This window comes from Macrotis lagotis, chromosome 7 (genome assembly GCF_037893015.1).
Source record: "Macrotis lagotis isolate mMagLag1 chromosome 7, bilby.v1.9.chrom.fasta, whole genome shotgun sequence".
Taxonomy (NCBI): domain Eukaryota; kingdom Metazoa; phylum Chordata; class Mammalia; order Peramelemorphia; family Peramelidae; genus Macrotis; species Macrotis lagotis.
This window is the reverse complement of record NC_133664.1, coordinates 85178940-85196987: the sequence shown is the minus strand read 5'-3', so window position 1 is coordinate 85196987 and position 18048 is coordinate 85178940. Positions and strand designations below refer to the sequence as shown.

At 36.2% G+C, this 18048-nt stretch overlaps 1 protein-coding gene across 6 annotated transcripts in view; it reads right to left on the bottom strand.

Annotated features, from left to right (window-relative positions):
* LOC141492677 (receptor-type tyrosine-protein phosphatase N2-like) overlaps positions 1-18048 on the bottom strand; it is a 333809-nt gene that overhangs the window by 14444 nt on the left and 301317 nt on the right. The gene's annotated exons all lie outside the window — the stretch shown is intronic.

The window sequence follows — 18048 nt, the reverse complement described above, 5'->3', positions numbered from 1 at the left end:
AGGCGAATGGGGTTAAGTGGCTTGCCCAAGGCCACACAGCTAGGTAATTATTAAGTGTCTGAGACCAGATTTGAACCCAGGTATTCCTGACTCCAAGGCTGGTGCTTTATCGACTATGCCACCTAGACACACCTGTCTTATTTTTTTAATGAGATTTTTATTTCTGGAAAATGCAAGTGTATGGTTTTGTTTTTGCTTGATTATCTTTATTTCTTAAAAGAATTGGGTTTTTCTCTCTTTTTTACTGAAATAGGTATTTGGAGAAGGGAGGGAGGGAAGCTAAGGATAAGGATTACCTATTCCTCCTCCAAAAACACCCCAAATTTATACTTAAAATGTACATTATATATATATATATATGTATATATACATATATTAAAGAGAATCACTGAAGCCTTTTTTAAAAACTATAACAGAGGGGTTTAGTCAGAAACATTAAACAACAGAGTTTTGAAAACAATTTGCCAAATTTATCATATCTTTTTAAGCTTAAAATTTTTTTTAAGGCCATGACGTTAAGTCACTTGCCCAAGGTCACACAACTAGGCAATTAGTAAGTGTCTGAAGTTAAATTTGCACTCAGGTCCTCCTGACTCCAGGGCCAGTACTCCTGTCACCTAGCTGCTCCTATCATATTTTTTTTAAATAAGCAGTACATATCAGTTTTACATTTTCACATTTTTCTGTTGTTTTTTGCATATAAAAATTTTATTTCTTTGTGCTCATTAAATTTAGAATTCAAAAAAGATAAGGAATTTTCAGTGTTTTGGAATTTTCCATTTGGAAAGTGATGAAGAAAATGTAAATGTCCTTTGAGTCACTAAAGTAGAGATTTCCTCTTAAAAGTGTCTTATACTAACAGGTGTGTGTGGGGGGGATCCTTCTATTTACCGCAGAAATCTAGTCATTTTTTTAAAGATACAGAAGAAGCCTAGTGGCCAAGTTCATTTACAATTTCCCAAACCTTCTGGACTATATGTCTATTTACTTCACTCCTCTCCTGCTATTCCTATTCTACGTCCAAGCAGCTCCTGCAAATGTCAGAAAGTCAGAGGCAGGTCCTGTAAGAAAACAATGGTTTCTGAGGCCAAAGGAAGCAGGCATGTGGCTCAAACAAGTCCCAGGCCAGTTTTAATAAGTCATTCAGCCTGTGCACCTTTTCAGAGGTAGAGTGATTGAGGGTGGAATTGGAGCAGCTTAGCCCTTAATGAAACCTGTAGATAAGCTGGCGCCCTATTTACTTGGAAATTCATAGACTTTTTCAACTATTTCATTAAAACTGGAGAGCAATACACTGACAAAGAGCAGAAGGGAGGTGCTGTCCAGGCCGAATGGAGGCTTTCATGAGCAGGGCACAGACAACACTGGTGCAGCTTCCAGGCCAGCACAAACACTTCTATTCTAAAGAACAATATGATGTTCCTTCCGGAAGGTAGTAATCATGTCCCTACACCACCTATGCATTAGCAACATGGTAGATCAATGGCAAACAAAAAGGAGCCCGAGGTCCCAAGGACTGCTAACCAGCTGGCTGAGAGCTTCCGATTCCGAATGTAACAACTCTCCCTTTCTGTGAATAACATGATCTTTGTTTCATCCCATCATCCAAATGATCTAATAATGGCTAAGAAGATGAATCCAACTGCCTAACAGTTACAAGGCTGCCTCACTGGAGACTGAAAGGAGAGCAGTTAAATCACTGTTTTCAGTCTGATCGGTTAATTAGCTGCTGGCAGAGAGGTTCAATGCAGAGAAAGCTAACAGTTTGCAAAGACTGACCCACATCCAATGCTGAGCTGTTTGAGGTCTGTCTAAAAACATCACAGAATATTAGAACTGGAGGAGACCTTACTGGTCATCTAGTTCAATTTTCTTTTGAATAGAGGGAGCGCATCAAAAATATCCCTGAATGGACATTGAGTTTCTGAAGATTTTCAATGGTGCTGACTTTATTTCATCTTAAAACAGAATCTTCTATTGTTGGACAACTGTAATTAATTAAAAAGAAAAAGTTCAACTTTAATTCATGGTGCTAAGAATGTGGAAACACAGAGCAAACTCTCCATTTTCTGAACTGTGTCATTTATTGTCTGGATTACATAATTTAGTACTTAATTATATATTGCTTGTTTATGTTTTCTAATTGTTGAATGCATCTTGTCACGCAACTAGATAATAAATTCCCAAAGATCAGGGGATCAAGCTTTGTCATTTCCTCTTTTTTCTTCTTCTGGACCTATGAATTCATAACTATAACTTTAAAATCAGATTAATAGCAAGAGTTAACATTCATATAGTGATTTTAGTTTTGCGAAGCACTTTACAACTATGACTTCACTTGATTTTCACAATAACCCTAGGAGGTATTTGTTATCATTATCTCCATTTTTGTAGAAGAGGTTAAGTGGCTTGCCCAGGGTCCCACAGCTATTAAGGATCTGTGATCACATTTGAAATCAGGTCTTATTGATCCCAGTATCCAGTGCTCAACCACTTACCTGACCCATTCTGTGACAACTTTGGGATAAGTATTTAAAGGGGTTTTGGGGAAAAAGCCGAATGCAGTGGATAAAAAGCTAACTGTAGGGGCAGAAAGACCCGAGTTCAAGGCCTGCCTCTAACTCACAGTAGCAAAAAGGTGTCATTTGCCTTTCTTTGCATCCTCAGCACATGGCAATATGTCTGCCACATGGCAGATACTTAAGTGTTTATTGACTGACTTAACTGATAAATGGATTTGGAACTGCTATATGGAACTCCCTTCAAGGCCTGAGAAGGTTGAATATGGAACGATGGATGAAAATGGAAAGAAGATTTTGACTTAAGGAAATGAAAGGCTTCCTAATGGTTAACATCACCCAAAAGTTGCAAGAGTTGCAGCACTGGAGATTTTCAAAGAGGAGCTAGAGAATGAATTACTGGATTCTTGATTAGACATAAACTGGACTAGATGCACTTTGGATTCATTCCAGCTCTGAGAGCTGGTGTCTTAACCAAACTGAAGGGAACTTTTTCTAGAAGCTAAGAGAAAAGGCCAAATAATTCTGGAGACTCCCTCTGGTTAAAGGTTTCAAGGATTCAGAATCTGAGATTCAATCACACTGCCTGCAAAGACTTGAAAGAGTCTCCCTTTTTGAGAAACTGAATTATTCTTATAATGGTGGTTCATTAAGAGCTGTTATGAATTGTGATGAAGAAGAATCACAGAAATGATTGTTAGGCAAATCCAAATCTTATTGTCCATATAAGACAAAGGAATAAAATGTCATCTCTTTGTGTATTAAGAGCTAGCAGAAACCTTGCATTAGAGAATCAGTTATAAAAATAGTTACTCTTAACTTCAACATTTATTCTATGGAATCATAGATTGTGTTTAGCAATGTATTAGAAATGTGATGATCATGTTTATAGAGGCACTCTATTATGAGATTTTTCTTTAAAGATCTTCAAGATTTGTCTCCAATCATTACACTTAGATAGTTCGCATGATGTGTCCTTGAACACTCTATAGTCCATTTTGACTGGCCTTCTTGCTCAAGTTACAGATACTCCATCTCCCCTTCACGCCTTTACCTAGGCAGTTCCCCAACCCATGTCTGGAATGGTCTCCCTCTTCTTCCCCAGTTCTTGGAATTCTTAACTTCTTTTCAAGGAAATTAGTTCAGGTGCTACCTTTATTATGTTTCCACTATGTGCTAGGCACTATGTTAAACAGAACAGAAGGATATCTAGAAGGGGAGGCAAACAGCACTGTGTTAATACCTCCACATGAAATGACTTTTTTTAACTTTTAAAAACAAAATTTGGTAATAAAGATTCAAGTTTTCATCTGCAATCCTCTTTTTTGATTCTTTGTTGATGGAAATAATTCTATTTGTCAAGGTTATAATAGAAAAAACAAATTTGCTTCATATTTCTGAAAACTGAGAATAGGCTCTGTATAGTAGCTTTTTAATCTTTAGTACCAAACATAAGACTTGTGTATATTACACTCACAAACTAGTATAACATATCCATGATCTCATTGATTTTGGATACTCTCCAGAGATGGATATCCACTCATTCCTGACCATCCCACAGGACCCTCATCCAAGCTCTTCCATAACTTCCCCAAGAATTTAGGCCCTCTCTTGATTTTTCCTGATTTCACAAGGGTGCACCTGCACTATTTAGCCTCCATGTCTCACCCACAACACATGACTGGCTCATCTTCTCTTTCTATCATTTACTTTCCTGCACTATCTTTTTTTTCCCTACTTTCTTTTCAGGTTCCTCACTGGTTCCTTGTTACAGCCTGACCATGTCTGTTATGTACTTTACAATTGTTCTCTGTATGATTATTTTTTAATTCTTCAAGTACTGTTGTGTTTTCTGTATTGTCATAACTGATATAATTTGGGATTTTATAAGATGTTATTTCTGGTAGGAGTTTGGAGACACTTAAGGTCTTTGCATTAAGAGACCTTCTTAATCTATCAGCTCTTTCATATGTGAATGTAAGATCAAACTACAAACCACAGATAATTTATAAATTTTGTTGAATTGAATAAAATTAAATTAAGGTCCTCTGCTTCCTTCTGGCTCTGTTCTACTATGCCATCCATGTCCTCTCTTTTGTGTCTTTGTTCATCCTGTTAACTCGTGTGTGTGTGTGTGTGTGTGTGTGTGTGTGTGTGTGTGTGCACCTGGGTTTCTTATAACCTGAGTTATCTAAGCTTAATCTTTCGATCTAGAGAACATTTTGTTTTTTTCTTTTTTTTACTACATTACCACTCTATTTCTGACCCCTTCCTCTTCTTTTCTCACAGTTTCTTATGGTAAGAGAGTCTAACTTTGAGTCTGTCTAACTTTATCACTTACATGGAAGGGCAAACTCTCCAGGACACTAAGCATGAGAAAAGTGTGGGGGGGGGGGGATTCTGATTGAGACCAGCAGGCATTTAATATACATCTCCAATAGCCTGATGTCTTTCAGGATATCAAGAAGTATTACATGCTGCATTCATAGATAAGGGAAGGGAAGGGAGAGGAAGGAGGGAGGAAAGGAGGAAGAAAAGAGGAAGGAAGGGGTGGGGGAGGGGTGGGGGAGGAAACAAGTGCTACCCTTTAAGAGAGGCAATTCTTTTATCCCTGTCACTTTTGCTACCACCCAGTCTTGTTTGTGCTCTTTCCACCCACCCTGATTTATATTTACTTTGCATATACTATGTATAAGAAAATCCAAATAGATGAATGTGCATCATTGAAACTATGATTTGCAATTGGGTCAGACAACAAGGCAAATCCTACCCAAGAAATAATAGATTAGCCCCCCCAAAAAAATTTTTATTTTCAAGATCACTGGGTCACCCCGGGACAGGGAATTTAACTCTCAATGCCTCAGGTTACCCATTTAGCAGAAAGGAACAATAATATCTGCTCTACTACCTCCCAGAACTTTTTTGAGGAAAACAGGGAGGAAAATAGTTGCAAAGGTATCTTAAAAGATTAAAAATCACTACATAATACGTTATTAAGCTTCCCTTTATACTGTTTATCATTTTAATGATCAGCCAGATTTTCAGATAATTTTCAAATTTCATTAACACCCTGCTTCTTCACTTTCCCCTCTCCAGAAGTTTTATTTGATCTTCCAAACCCATGCTAATTATATATTTTCTAGCATTATCTCCCTTTATTTTTATTTCCCTTTTCCACTTCTGTATAGGCTTCAAAGTTTTTTAAGCACTTAACACATATTATTTTATTTTATTTTATTTTCACAACTTTGTTGGAGTAGGGACATTATTTATCACCTTTTTATAGACGAGGAACCAAGACTCAGAGATTTTAAGCGACTTGACCAGGGTCATACAGTGAGTAAGCTTCTAATGTCATTTTCAATATCAGGTCTGCCAAGTCCAGTTATCCATTATTTCAAACTGCTTTAACATTGCTACATTACTAGATTAGTAAATTGTAGAATTTTCTTTCAAAAATTTTGTTTTCTACTTTCCCAATCAACAAATATTATTTTTTTCATTCTATTTATTCCCCCTCCCCCACCAACTAGGGAGAAAGGAAGATGGGAGGGAGAGAGAGAAGAAGGAAAGAAATGAGGAACGGAGGGAGAAGAAGAAAAAAGAAAACCCTCAATACAAATATGCCAAGCCAACTGAAATAAATTTCTTTGTTGATCACATCCAAAAATGTTTGTTTTTTTTTTCCTTGAGTCTGTTGAATCTCTCTTATAAGGTAGGGAGCATGCATCATTTTTGAGCCTCTAGATTCAGGGTTTGTTAATTCCTTAATCATAGATCTAGAGACTTTCAAAGTTGTTTTCCTTTATACTGTCATTTTAGAAATTGTTCTCTTGGTTCTGCTAATTTCATGTTACATAATTACCTAGAGGGTTTCCCAGTTTCTTCGGAAACTGTCCATTTTCTCCTTTCTTATACTTATTCATATTCTTCTATTATAATTTATTTAGCTAGTCTCTAACAGATATGCATAGTTTTACTTCCCAGTTATTTGTCACTATGAAATATTTCTGCATCTCTGGGCTCCCTTATTTTTTTCCCTGGTGTCATTGAATATGTATCTAGTAGAGGTACTGCTAAGTCAAAAGGCATGCACCGTTTCAAAGCTTCGGGGGCATAGTTCCAAATGGCTTTCTGGAATGTCTAGACAACACACAGCTCCAAACAATGCATTAATGGACCTCTTTTCTTGCAGTCTTCCAACATTTGTCATTTTATTCATTTGTCATCCTTGCCAAGCTGATGGGTATGAAACAGAACCTTGAAGCAGATTTAATTTTTCACTTCATTTCTTGGTATTTTTTACCCATTTTAGAAGCATCTTCTTTCCTAATTAACTCTACCACAAAGATTTTCCTTGGGGGGGGAAAAAAAACCTAGAACCTTGGTATATTATTGATCTTAAATGACTACTTAGATAACTTAGATGACTACTTTTCATTAGATCTAATCTAACTTCTTTTAAACCCAAGGATACTGATTTCACCTTACAGCTGAACTAATATCTACAAACAAGGTTCTAATTCTGGATATATAACTCAGAAATCAGTGATCTTTAATCGCTTTGAGGCTTAGATTCTTTATATATTAAAGGAGATTATTTGTCTAGATGAGCCCTAAGTTCCCTTCTGTTTAGATTTCTTTCTTTCCTTTCTGTCTTTTTTTTTTGTTATCACAAGACAATTGGTTTAAGTGACTTGCCCAAGGTCACACAGCTAAGTAAGTATTACTTATCTTAGGTCATATTTGAACTCAAGTCCTTCTGACTCCAGTACTCTATCCCACTGTGCCACCTAGCCATCCCCCCTTTGATTTCTTAAGTTCAACCAATTGACTAATCAAAGTATCTCATTTCTAAGGCAATAAATTCCAAAGAATTATTTTTAAGTAATATTTCATGTAGGAAATTGGAATTGCTTATTAATAAGGAAGATTAGAGCCTCCCTCACAAGGAGAGAGGGAAATTATAATACTGTTCAGGCACCAGATATAAGACAGATAAAAAGAGATATCATCCAGTGGTTTTGCCAGGAGTTGAATTATTTTCCCTCAAGTTCACAATAGAAATGATAAACTTAAAGCCAAGAATTTGGATTCTACTGAAGCAGACATATGAGACAGCACTTAAAGAAGGAATGGTACAGAATGAACTTGGCATTTTTAGACTAATCAAATTTGCTCTAATTTGATGTAATCTTTCACTATAAGTAGCTTGCATTGAGTCTTTTTTTGTTTTATTTTTAACATCAACTACTGTTGATAGCAACATAACAAAGGGTTCTTCATGACAACCATATGAGATAGAAGAGCAAATAGTACCGTTCCCATTAAATAGGAGGTCCAAGGAAGTAAAATAACTTCCCTTTGATCTTGACAAAAATAAACAAAGAACCATTTTGTCTATCTATTTCAAAATTATTTTGTAAGATTTTACCTCCTATTGTTTTGATAACTACAAATATAACATTTCCACCACTTTCTTATGAAACGACCATCATACAAACATATAGGATCCCATACTTAGAAGGAACCTCAGAAATCTGGGTCAGCCTAGAGATACTGCCACCCATTCTCCCACACCACTCAATGAACAAGCACTTTCACACTTTTTTTTGTAACAGGGGAACTGTAAGCTTCAAAAGACATCTTGACAAAACATCAAAGCCTCACAAGACCTCACATCAGGTCATTAGTATGATTATGAAGAGAAGGGTTTGGGATGCATGTACTCTACTAGAAAGGAGAGAAATAAAGATTCAAAGGATTTTTTAAATAATAATTAAGTAATTAAAATGCCAAGCTTCAATGGCACTGAAAATTACAAGATCCTAATTTCTCTTCTAGCAAAATTGTTGCTAGTGGTAATCTTGGCCATCAAGAATCCCAGGTATCACAGAAAACAGCCTAGAGGGGAAACATTCAGAAGGGTATGTGTATGTGACTTTCACTTGCCGTATGCATGACTGGTTCTGATTGGGTTCAGAAGCTTAGTGTGCCTGTGCTCTCTCTCTCTCTCTGAAATGAAGAGCCCTTATTAGCAATGCTTCCCCAAACCAGAAACACGATCTGAGTAGCTAGAGGTTAATGAGAAAAAACAACCTTGTGCCCAGCCCAGCCCCATCTAATAAATTACAGTTGCTTAACTTTAGGATTTTCTTATGATATCTTAATCAGAGCCAAGAGCAAGGGGAATGGAATGTTTGATAAGGGAGACAGAAAGCTTTTTGAAGGGCACAGGACTGAAAAGGCTATCAAAACTTCCACCGTTATCAACATACACTTTGTGAGCTCACAGCAGAGAAGAAAACATCTCCTTAAATGGATTTTTGAAGAGACTATAATAGAACTAAAGGGATGGAAGCTAAATGAAATTATTTTTAAAGGCAAAACACACTGAATAGATCCTGCCACTACAAAAGGGGTCCACATTCCATCATTTAAAAAAAAAATACTCACCAAGAAAGAAACTAGAGGAGAAGGAAAAAAAAATGTTGCTCTTCAAATTTTAGAGCTGCAAGGGAATTGTTGTTCAGTTACTTCAGTAATATTCAACTTTTTGCAACCCATTTTGGGAGTTTTCTTGGCAAAGTTACTGGAGAGGTTGCCATTTCTTCTTATTTTATCAAAGAAGAAAACAAGATTATGTGAGTTGCCCAGGGTCACACAGCTTGTATCTAAGGTCAAATTTGAACTCAGTTCTTTCTTACTCTAGGGTCAACATGCTATCCACTGTGTCATGTAGCTATCCTAGAAGGGATGTTAGAGAGTATTAGATTAATGTCTACATTTTTAGATAAGAAAATAGAGATCTAGAGAGGTAATTTGTCCAAGACCAAAAAATGAGCTTAACCATAAACAAGAAACAGAGATCTCCCGAATATCTCTCATCTAAGACTTAACTCTAAAGGGTTAAGCTACTTACCATGAAACATATGCAATCAACACCAACCTATACAACAAGTTTCCAGAAAACACTACAACATATCAATCCCTTTTCTTTAAAATTAGTTTTCACACCTTTTCCAGGAAACTTTTCCTACATAGTTTATTTTGTTTATGTGTGTGTGTGTGTGTGTGTGTGTGTATGTGTATGTGTGTGTAAAACACACTTCCTGGGATTCCCTCATATTAAATTATAATGACTTCCACAAGAATTTATAAATTATCTACTGTGGACAAGACCCAGAGTTGGGCATTGACAATAACAAAAATGAAAAAAGAAATTGGCCACTCTCTCCAAGAAAATTATTTTCTACATCCAAACAGATAAATATATCAATATTATATATTTGGAAGCTTGTCTATCATCCCTGTACTATATAAGTATTATGATTTCCACTTTATATCTGAGAGTGAGACACTGAGTTTTTTCCCCATGGTTCAGCTACCAGCTAAGTAGCACAGTGAGTATTAGCACCTAAGCTAGTGACTCCCAGATTGTTGCTTCTCACATACATCACACAACCTTCCATCTAATTTTGCTCTACTCCTGTAAGTCTTACATCTAATTAAAACAAGATGGATGGATGGATGGACAGCCTGGTTAGTACAATGGATAGAATGCTGGGTCTGAAGGCTGGAAGACTCACTTTTCTAAATTCATATCTGGTCTCAAGCATTTACTACTTATATAACCTTGTGTAAGTCACTTCACCCTGTTGGTCTCAGTTTTCTTATCTTAAAACAAGCTGGAAGAGGAAATTGAAAAACACACATTATCTTTGCCAAGAAAAAGTAGGGTCACAAATATTGGACAAAACAATGAAACAAAAAACTGGATGGTTGGATGAGAATGCTCTACTATGAAAATTGAATGTCAGTGAAAGTATCATTCAAGAGAGTTAGGAATTATAATCTGAATTGATGTTAAACTGAAGTTTTAGTTAGAAAAGTAATGAGTAGCATATAAGGGGAGGAGACTTCCATTTGGGACACTGCAGGAAGAAGAAACTTTTGTATTATCATTATCCATTACCATGAATAAAGAGATCAAAGCAAGCAGAGGAGTTGAGCAGTTAGGTGGCACAGTAGATAGAGTATTGGCTCTGGAGTCAGGAGAACCTGAGTTTAAATCAAGTTTCAGACACTTACTGTGTGACCCTGGGCAAGTCACTTAACCCTAAAATGACCCATTCACACAAAAATATTTAGATTATTCCATGGTGACAAAGAATTAGAAACTAAATTGGGTGTCTATTAATTGATGAATGGCTGAACAAAGTATATCATGTGAATATAATGAAATATTTTATAATTTTAGAAATTATGAAAGGGATAGTTTCAGAGAAAATTGGAAAAAGACTTGCATGAACTGATATAGAATTAATTGACCAAGACCAGGAGAACATTTTACACTATAATAACAATGCAAAGAATAACAACTCTGAAAGACTTGTTTCTGTTCAACAGAATGACCAATTGTGATTCTAAGTAACTCATGACGAAACATGAAAATCATCTCCTGAGAGAGAGGAAATAGATTGCTTAAAGAACGAAATTTTATTTTAAACATAGCCAATTCAGGAATCTATTTTGTTTGACTATACATATTTGTTACAAGGGTTTTGTTTTTGATTTTTTTTTTCATTTGAAGAAGGGAGCAGGAGGAGGGAGGGAAGGATGATAAATGTTTGATAACTGAACAAATAATTTCAAAAAAGTATGACATTTCTAGTGCAAACAGACTCTGAGATACAATTTCCCTTGCTATTCCTAGCTGTAACATAGTGATCTTCCAGTTATACTTTCACTACAGCAGAAGATATCCATTGCATTACTTGGGTTAGTTTTGCTGTAATTCAAGAGATATGGAGGCAGGAAATACCATTTGTTAAAAAAAAATAAGTCATCTAAGTATTGTAATTTGAAAAGAAAGAAATACCATCATATCCTTGTGTTGGAGTGTTAAGTTAACTTAGCTACACTGCTACTTCTCTCCTATATTTCACATTACCCTCAAATATTTGAATTCTTTGAATAGTCATTCATCCTCTCTTGTATAATTACTAAATACTGAAGAGGGATTTGACTTGTTAAAACATATGACTGATACAAGGTTTTAATTTAATCTTTTATTGATTTCTAACCCTTAAAATGAAGTAAGAATGCTTAAAGTTCAAGGAGCTTCAAAGAATGGAAAATTTTGGGTCCTGCCATTTGCAAGGAAGAAATGATTCAGGTTCACTGGCACTGGTGTTCTTCAGCTCAGTATTGATTGGCAAAAATGAACCACACCTGAGCCTCCAACACTGAGCCTTACCCGAAAAGAAAATTCATCAGTTAATGTCATCAAATATGGCTTTCAATCTCTTGAATCTAAATGTTTTAGGGGAGAGCAGTAATAGATTTTCAAATCGAGACATTAACCTTGTTGAACCATTTTTCTCCATCTCAGAATGATTCTACCCGCCCTCCTACTCAATTCCCAAGGTACAATCATTTCAAAATGATCTGTTGACATTAGGCAGGGGTGCAAAAAACACAGAAAAAAATGGTAAATAAACAATAAAACCTCATCATAAACCACTTTGCTATTGTTCAGAATTGGTCTTTATACAGGTTCATTTATGTTGTCCATTTATGCCTAAGATATGACAGACTTTTTAAAAATTAGAAAAACAACTTAGCCATTCTATTATAGAAAGAGCACAGAATTTGGAAATCAAAAGACCAGGGTTCTAATTGCAGCTCTGCTACTTTCTATTAATGTGACCCTGAAAAAAGTCATTTCATTTTCTCAGGCCTCAATTTCCTCATCTATAAAATCAGAGCATTGGATTAGATGATCTCTAGCTGTTTTCAGGGGGAGCTGGTGGTACAATGGATAGTATGTTGGACCTAGAGACTGGAAGACTTATCTTCCTAAGTTCAAATCTAAATTTAGACACTTACTAGCCATATGAGCCTGGGTAAGTCATTTAACTCTGATTTCCTTAGTTTCCTCATTTGTAAAATATTAATTGGAGGAAATGGTAAAGTACTCCATTATCTTTGCAAAGAAAACATCCAAAATGGGGTCACAAAGAATCAGACATGACTTAAATGACTAAGCATCTCTCTGGAAAAGGAATTAGATTTCTTCTGCTTAATCAAGGGGAGTAGAACAAGGAAGAGGTGCAAAAAGATGAATTTGTTATAAGAAAAATCATCATCATAATTATTTATCCAAAACTGAAATGGGCAACTTCTGGAGGAAGTGAGTATAGCTGGACTCGAGTAAAAGTCTTCTATCAAATGAGAAAATCTTATTATAAAGATTCTGTGCTTTTCTCAACTCTAAGTTGAGAAGAAAGGGATGAAGGAAGAAATCACCTGAATTCTGACCCTTCTTTATTTAAGAAAAAAACCTGTAACCCAAAGACATTATTAGGTTCATGTGTCAGAGTTGCAAGACCCCTCAGAGTTCACCTAAAACAGCGCCAGCATTTGAAGCTTGTGCATTTTCTCACTCAGTAATTTTCTATATTCATGAAATTCTAGGTCTGGTTCGGGGAAAAGAATACAAGACCATTAAAAAGACAGAAATGACCTCTCATTTGCCTGGATTGCCAAACCTTTATATTACATTGCATGCTGTGTGAAGGCAAGGTGTGTGACTTATTTTAGTCGACCTTGGCATTGTTCTAAATTCCTAGCACAGTGAGCTACATATGATACACATTTGACACATATACATACACACATATATATATATATATATATATATATATATATATATATATATATATATATATAGTATGTATGCGAGGGGGAGAGAAAAAGAGTGAGAGAGCACAAATATCATTGAAATGGAGAAATCTAATTTCTTATACCACTCCTCCACAAACCTGTCATGAGCTTGCTTTAAGCAAGTCACTTTTAAGGATTACAAAGCTCATTACCTGTTTTATTTAATTTGAACCTCAACAAGTAGGTGATATTATTATATATCTGGAGAGGCTTCAAACCCAGGTCTTCCTGAATCCAAATCTAACTATCTTTTTTTTTATTTTTTTTCTCTGTGTTTTTTTTTGGCAAGGCAATAGGGTTAAGTGACTCACCCAAGGTCACACAGCTAGGTAATTATTTTTAACTGATATTTTCTTTTTACAAATACATGCCATGAAAGTTTTTCATATGCATTTGCAAATGCATATTGCTACTAAGTTTCCTTCCACACTCCCTTCCTACTTCCTTCCCCTCAGGTTAATATTGTACATACACATTTGTGTTAAACATGTTTACAGAAGGAAATAGGATAAAGAGAAAGAAGTCCATAAAAGAAAAAAATTTTAAATGTGAAGGATTTTTCTTTGTTTTGTTTTTGGTGGGTTTTTTTCCTCCTCTGGATGGGAATAACATTGCCCATAGCTGGTCTAATACGATTGTCCTAGCTCTCTGAACTGCTGAGAGGAGCTGCATCAACTCACAAGGTGGTTGTTAATGTGTACAATGTTCTCTTGGTTCTGCTTCTCTAGATTTCAATCATTTATGGTGTCTTACATAACTATAGTTTTCCATGATATTCATGTACCATAACTTGTTCAACCATTCCCCAACTGATAGGCACCCCTCAATTTCAAATCTTTTACACTGCAAAAAAGAGCTGCTATGAATATTTTGGAATATGTAGGACATCTCATTTTCATGATTTCTTCTGGATATAGGCCTAGAATTAGAATTGCCTGGGTCAAAGGATATGATTAGTTTTATTGCTCTTTGGACATAGTTCCATATTGCTCTCCAGAATAGTTGGATCCGTTCACAACTCTACCAGTAATGCATTAATGCCTTTGTCTTCCCACAACCTCTTCAACAATGATCATTTCCCTTTTTTATCATCTCAGTCCATCTGACAGGTATGAGGTGATACCTCACAGTTGTTTTAATCTGCATTTCTCTAATCAATAATTATTTGGGACAGTTTTAAATATGATTATGTATAGATTTAATTTCCTAATATGAAAACTGTCTTTTCATATCCTTTGACCATTTATTAATTGGGGAATGATTTGTAACCTTATAAATTTGAAGCAATTTTCCATTTATTTCAGAAATGGGACCTTTATCAAAACTCCTAGTTGTGAAGTTTGTTTCCTAGCATTCTTCTTTCCTTCTAATTTTGGCAGCATTGATTTTATTAGTGCAAAAATATTTAATTTAATATAGTCAAAATCATTCATTTTGCAAGTTATAATGTACTCCATTTCTTGCATGGTCATAAATTTATCCCCTTTCCATAGATCTTATTGACTATTTCTTGGTCTATTAATTTATCTATGGTGTGGCCCTTTATGTCTAAATCCTGTACCCATTTTGACCTTATTTTGGTATAGAGTGTGAGATGTGAGTCTATGCCTAGTTTTTGTCATACTATTCTCCAGTTTTCCCAACAATTTTTATCCAATAGTGAGTCCTTATTCCAGAAACTAATGTCTTTGTGTTTGTCAAATAGGGGATTACTGCAGTCATTTACTATTTTTCCTTTTGAACCTGTCCTAATCCACTGATGCATTACTCTATTTCTTTTTTGGGGAGGGGCTTTCAAGGCAATGGGGTTAAGTGGCTTGCCCAAGGTCTCACAGCTAGGTAATTATTAAGTGTCTGAGGCCGGATTTGAACTCAGGTGCTCCTGCCTCCAGGGCCGATGCTCTATCCACTGCAGCACCTAGCCACCCCACCCCCCATTACTCTATTTCTTAAACAGTCCCAGGAAATTTTGGTAGAGTTAGGCCATCTTCCTTTACATTGATATTCTTAACTCTCTTTTGCTCCAGCTGAAATTTGTTACTATTTTTTAGACTGGTAAAATGATTATTGGTAGATAACTAGGTAATTATTATGTGTCTGAGTCCAAATTTGAACTCAGGTCCTCCTGACTCCAGGGTTGGTGCTCTATTTTCTGCAGCACCTAGCTGCTCCCTAATTTAATTCTTTATCCATTGAATCACCTGACTCCCTTTGGTTTGAAAGGAACTGGATGAATATTAGTCTCTTTTTTTAGTAGTTTCGTCTACCTCTGGAACTAATGTCAATCAAAGGACAGTCTCCAAAAGCAGTCAGTTCTGCAGAGTTGCTTTTAATTTCACACTTAACTAGAGTCATAGTCTTACCATAAGAGAATATGCCCTAAAATATAGATTAGGCTTTTCAGTTATTGTTACCACTTGTATGCATGTAGCAACCAGGCAGCAATACAGCAATATCTTTGAAAAGGTCTGTGTGTGTGTGTGTGTATACATCATTCACACAGACAGATACCCACACACTCATATTCCTTCATGGTGTAGGAAGTAATCAAGGCTGAAACAAGAGCAGAGTTGAACGAGATGATACCCAAGTATCAGTTATCTCCACCAGAGTCAAAGAAGATCCTCATTAAAGAGGTGGATGTGACTTTGGATAAGGACCTCATCCCTCTCAGCTTCAGTATTCTCATCTGTAGATTAAGGAGGCTGAAACTAGAGACTATTCTAGACCAATTCTTTCACTTGACAAATGAAGAAAGTGAGAACTAGAAATTCTGAATGACACCCATAAGGTAAAACACAAGTATCAACAGCCAGGTGATCAAACTTCAAAGAAGTTAACTCTTACACTATAACACACTGCTTGTTCTTCTACTACCTTGTGGTATTTAAGGGACCCTAAGTTTTAAAGATCAGATGATTGAAACTCAAATTTCTGAAAGATCTTATCAGTTATGTGCTGAAATATTTGTGCTGAATTGAAATGTTTTAATTTCCTCAGATGATCAACCTAGATAAGAGGTTGAGCTGAGGGACTGAAGTTAGATAGCATTGTTGGGCTTTTATATGTTCTATGCAAAATGCTAAATTCTTGAGATAAAATGCAAGGGAAAAGACAGTCCCTGCCTTCAAAGAGCTTACTAGTCATCTAGTCAGGCAGAGACAACATGTAATACAAAGTTAAGGGGAGATAATTAACAGAGGGAAGGCACTAACATTCATGGGACCAGGAAGGCTCTTGTAGAAAGTAAGATTTTAGCTTTAATTTTTAAGGAGTCAGAAAAATTAGAAAGTAAAGATAACAAGGTTGAGAATCTAGGCAAGAGAAGCAACTCATCCTCGAAAACTTAGCCTTCTGTAGAAGCGGTTTCTTTGGCCCCAACAACTTCTGAAACCAGTCCACAATGACTTCACCTGTGAAATAATGCAATTGAACTAGACCAGAGGTTCTGGGAGTGTATAGACTTCTTGATTTGAAGGGATCTATGAACTTGGATGAAAGATTCTCATTCTCTCTCTCTCTCTCTCTCTCTCTCTCTCTCTCTCTCTCTCTCTCTCTCTCTCTCTGTCTCTGTCTATCTGTCTCTCTCCCTTTCTCCCTCTTCCCACCCCCCCACAGATACCCCTTTATTTTTGCTAATCTGTAATTAAAATTTAGCCTTTTCTTCAATTATTTAAAAACATTATTCATCAGTGATGAAGTGGTCCATGGCACAAAGATTATGAAGAATCCCTGAATTAAATGATTCCTGAGGCTCTTTCTCACTCTAACAGTTAGACTTTAAACCAAAATGGAAAAGAGTGGGGTTTCCTCAGCATGGAAAAGTCATAGAAGTAATGTATAATGTAGGGAATTTTCCAAGACACAAAAAGGTATCACTGGACAAATGACCTAATCTTACTGGGCCTCAGTTTTTTCATTCCCAAAATGAAGAAGTTCAACAAGGTGGTTTCTAAGGTCCCTTCCAAATAAAAATCTAAGCTTATAATCTTATAGTCATAGGATTAAGGGGTCCACAGGGTAAATGTCAGAGTCAACCAGGTCAACCTAAAATGAAGGCCAACAATCTATCCACTACCTCCCACTAGCTTTGACATTTTATGAAAACAAAACAAAGTTAAAATAACAACAAATCATATATTAAAAATAAGCCCCCAGGGACAGAGATTTAATAAGATGATCCATAACATTCATTTCTGATTTCTGATAGGCAATTAAATGTATTAGGGTGGCAGATCCTTCCACAGTTAGTTTTACTTCAACAAAACTATAGTTAGAGCAAATTGCAAGAGAAAAAAAGCAAAACAAATATCTCTTTCGTGACTGGCCACATTTTTCGCCTCACCCCCACTCCCCAATCTGTGCATGTTTTGGTTTATTGGCTACCTGGACCATTTTCCTCACAGGCAGTCACTACAATTGCTCTGTTATTTGTTGCCCTTTGAGCTGTATAGAGTATATTTAGCAACATTTCAGTAATTCCACAATGTATTTTCAGGCTGAGGACAACAGGAACCTCAATCATTTCTTATAGGCTTCTGTTTCATGCCTTTAGCATTTGTAAGTGGGCAATATAGGCCTCAGCATTACCTTTCATAGCAACATCTGGAGCATTTTTAACACAGTCTAAAGCACTGCCAGAAATCCAGGGAGGATTGGAAAGGCCCAAGAGGAGGTTTGATTAGAAGTGGTGGATGGGGTGGGCCAGGTGGTACAGTGGCTAAAGCACCGGCCCTGGAGTCAGGAGTACCTGGGTTCAAATCTGGTCTCAGACACTTAATAATTATCTAGCTGTGTGGCC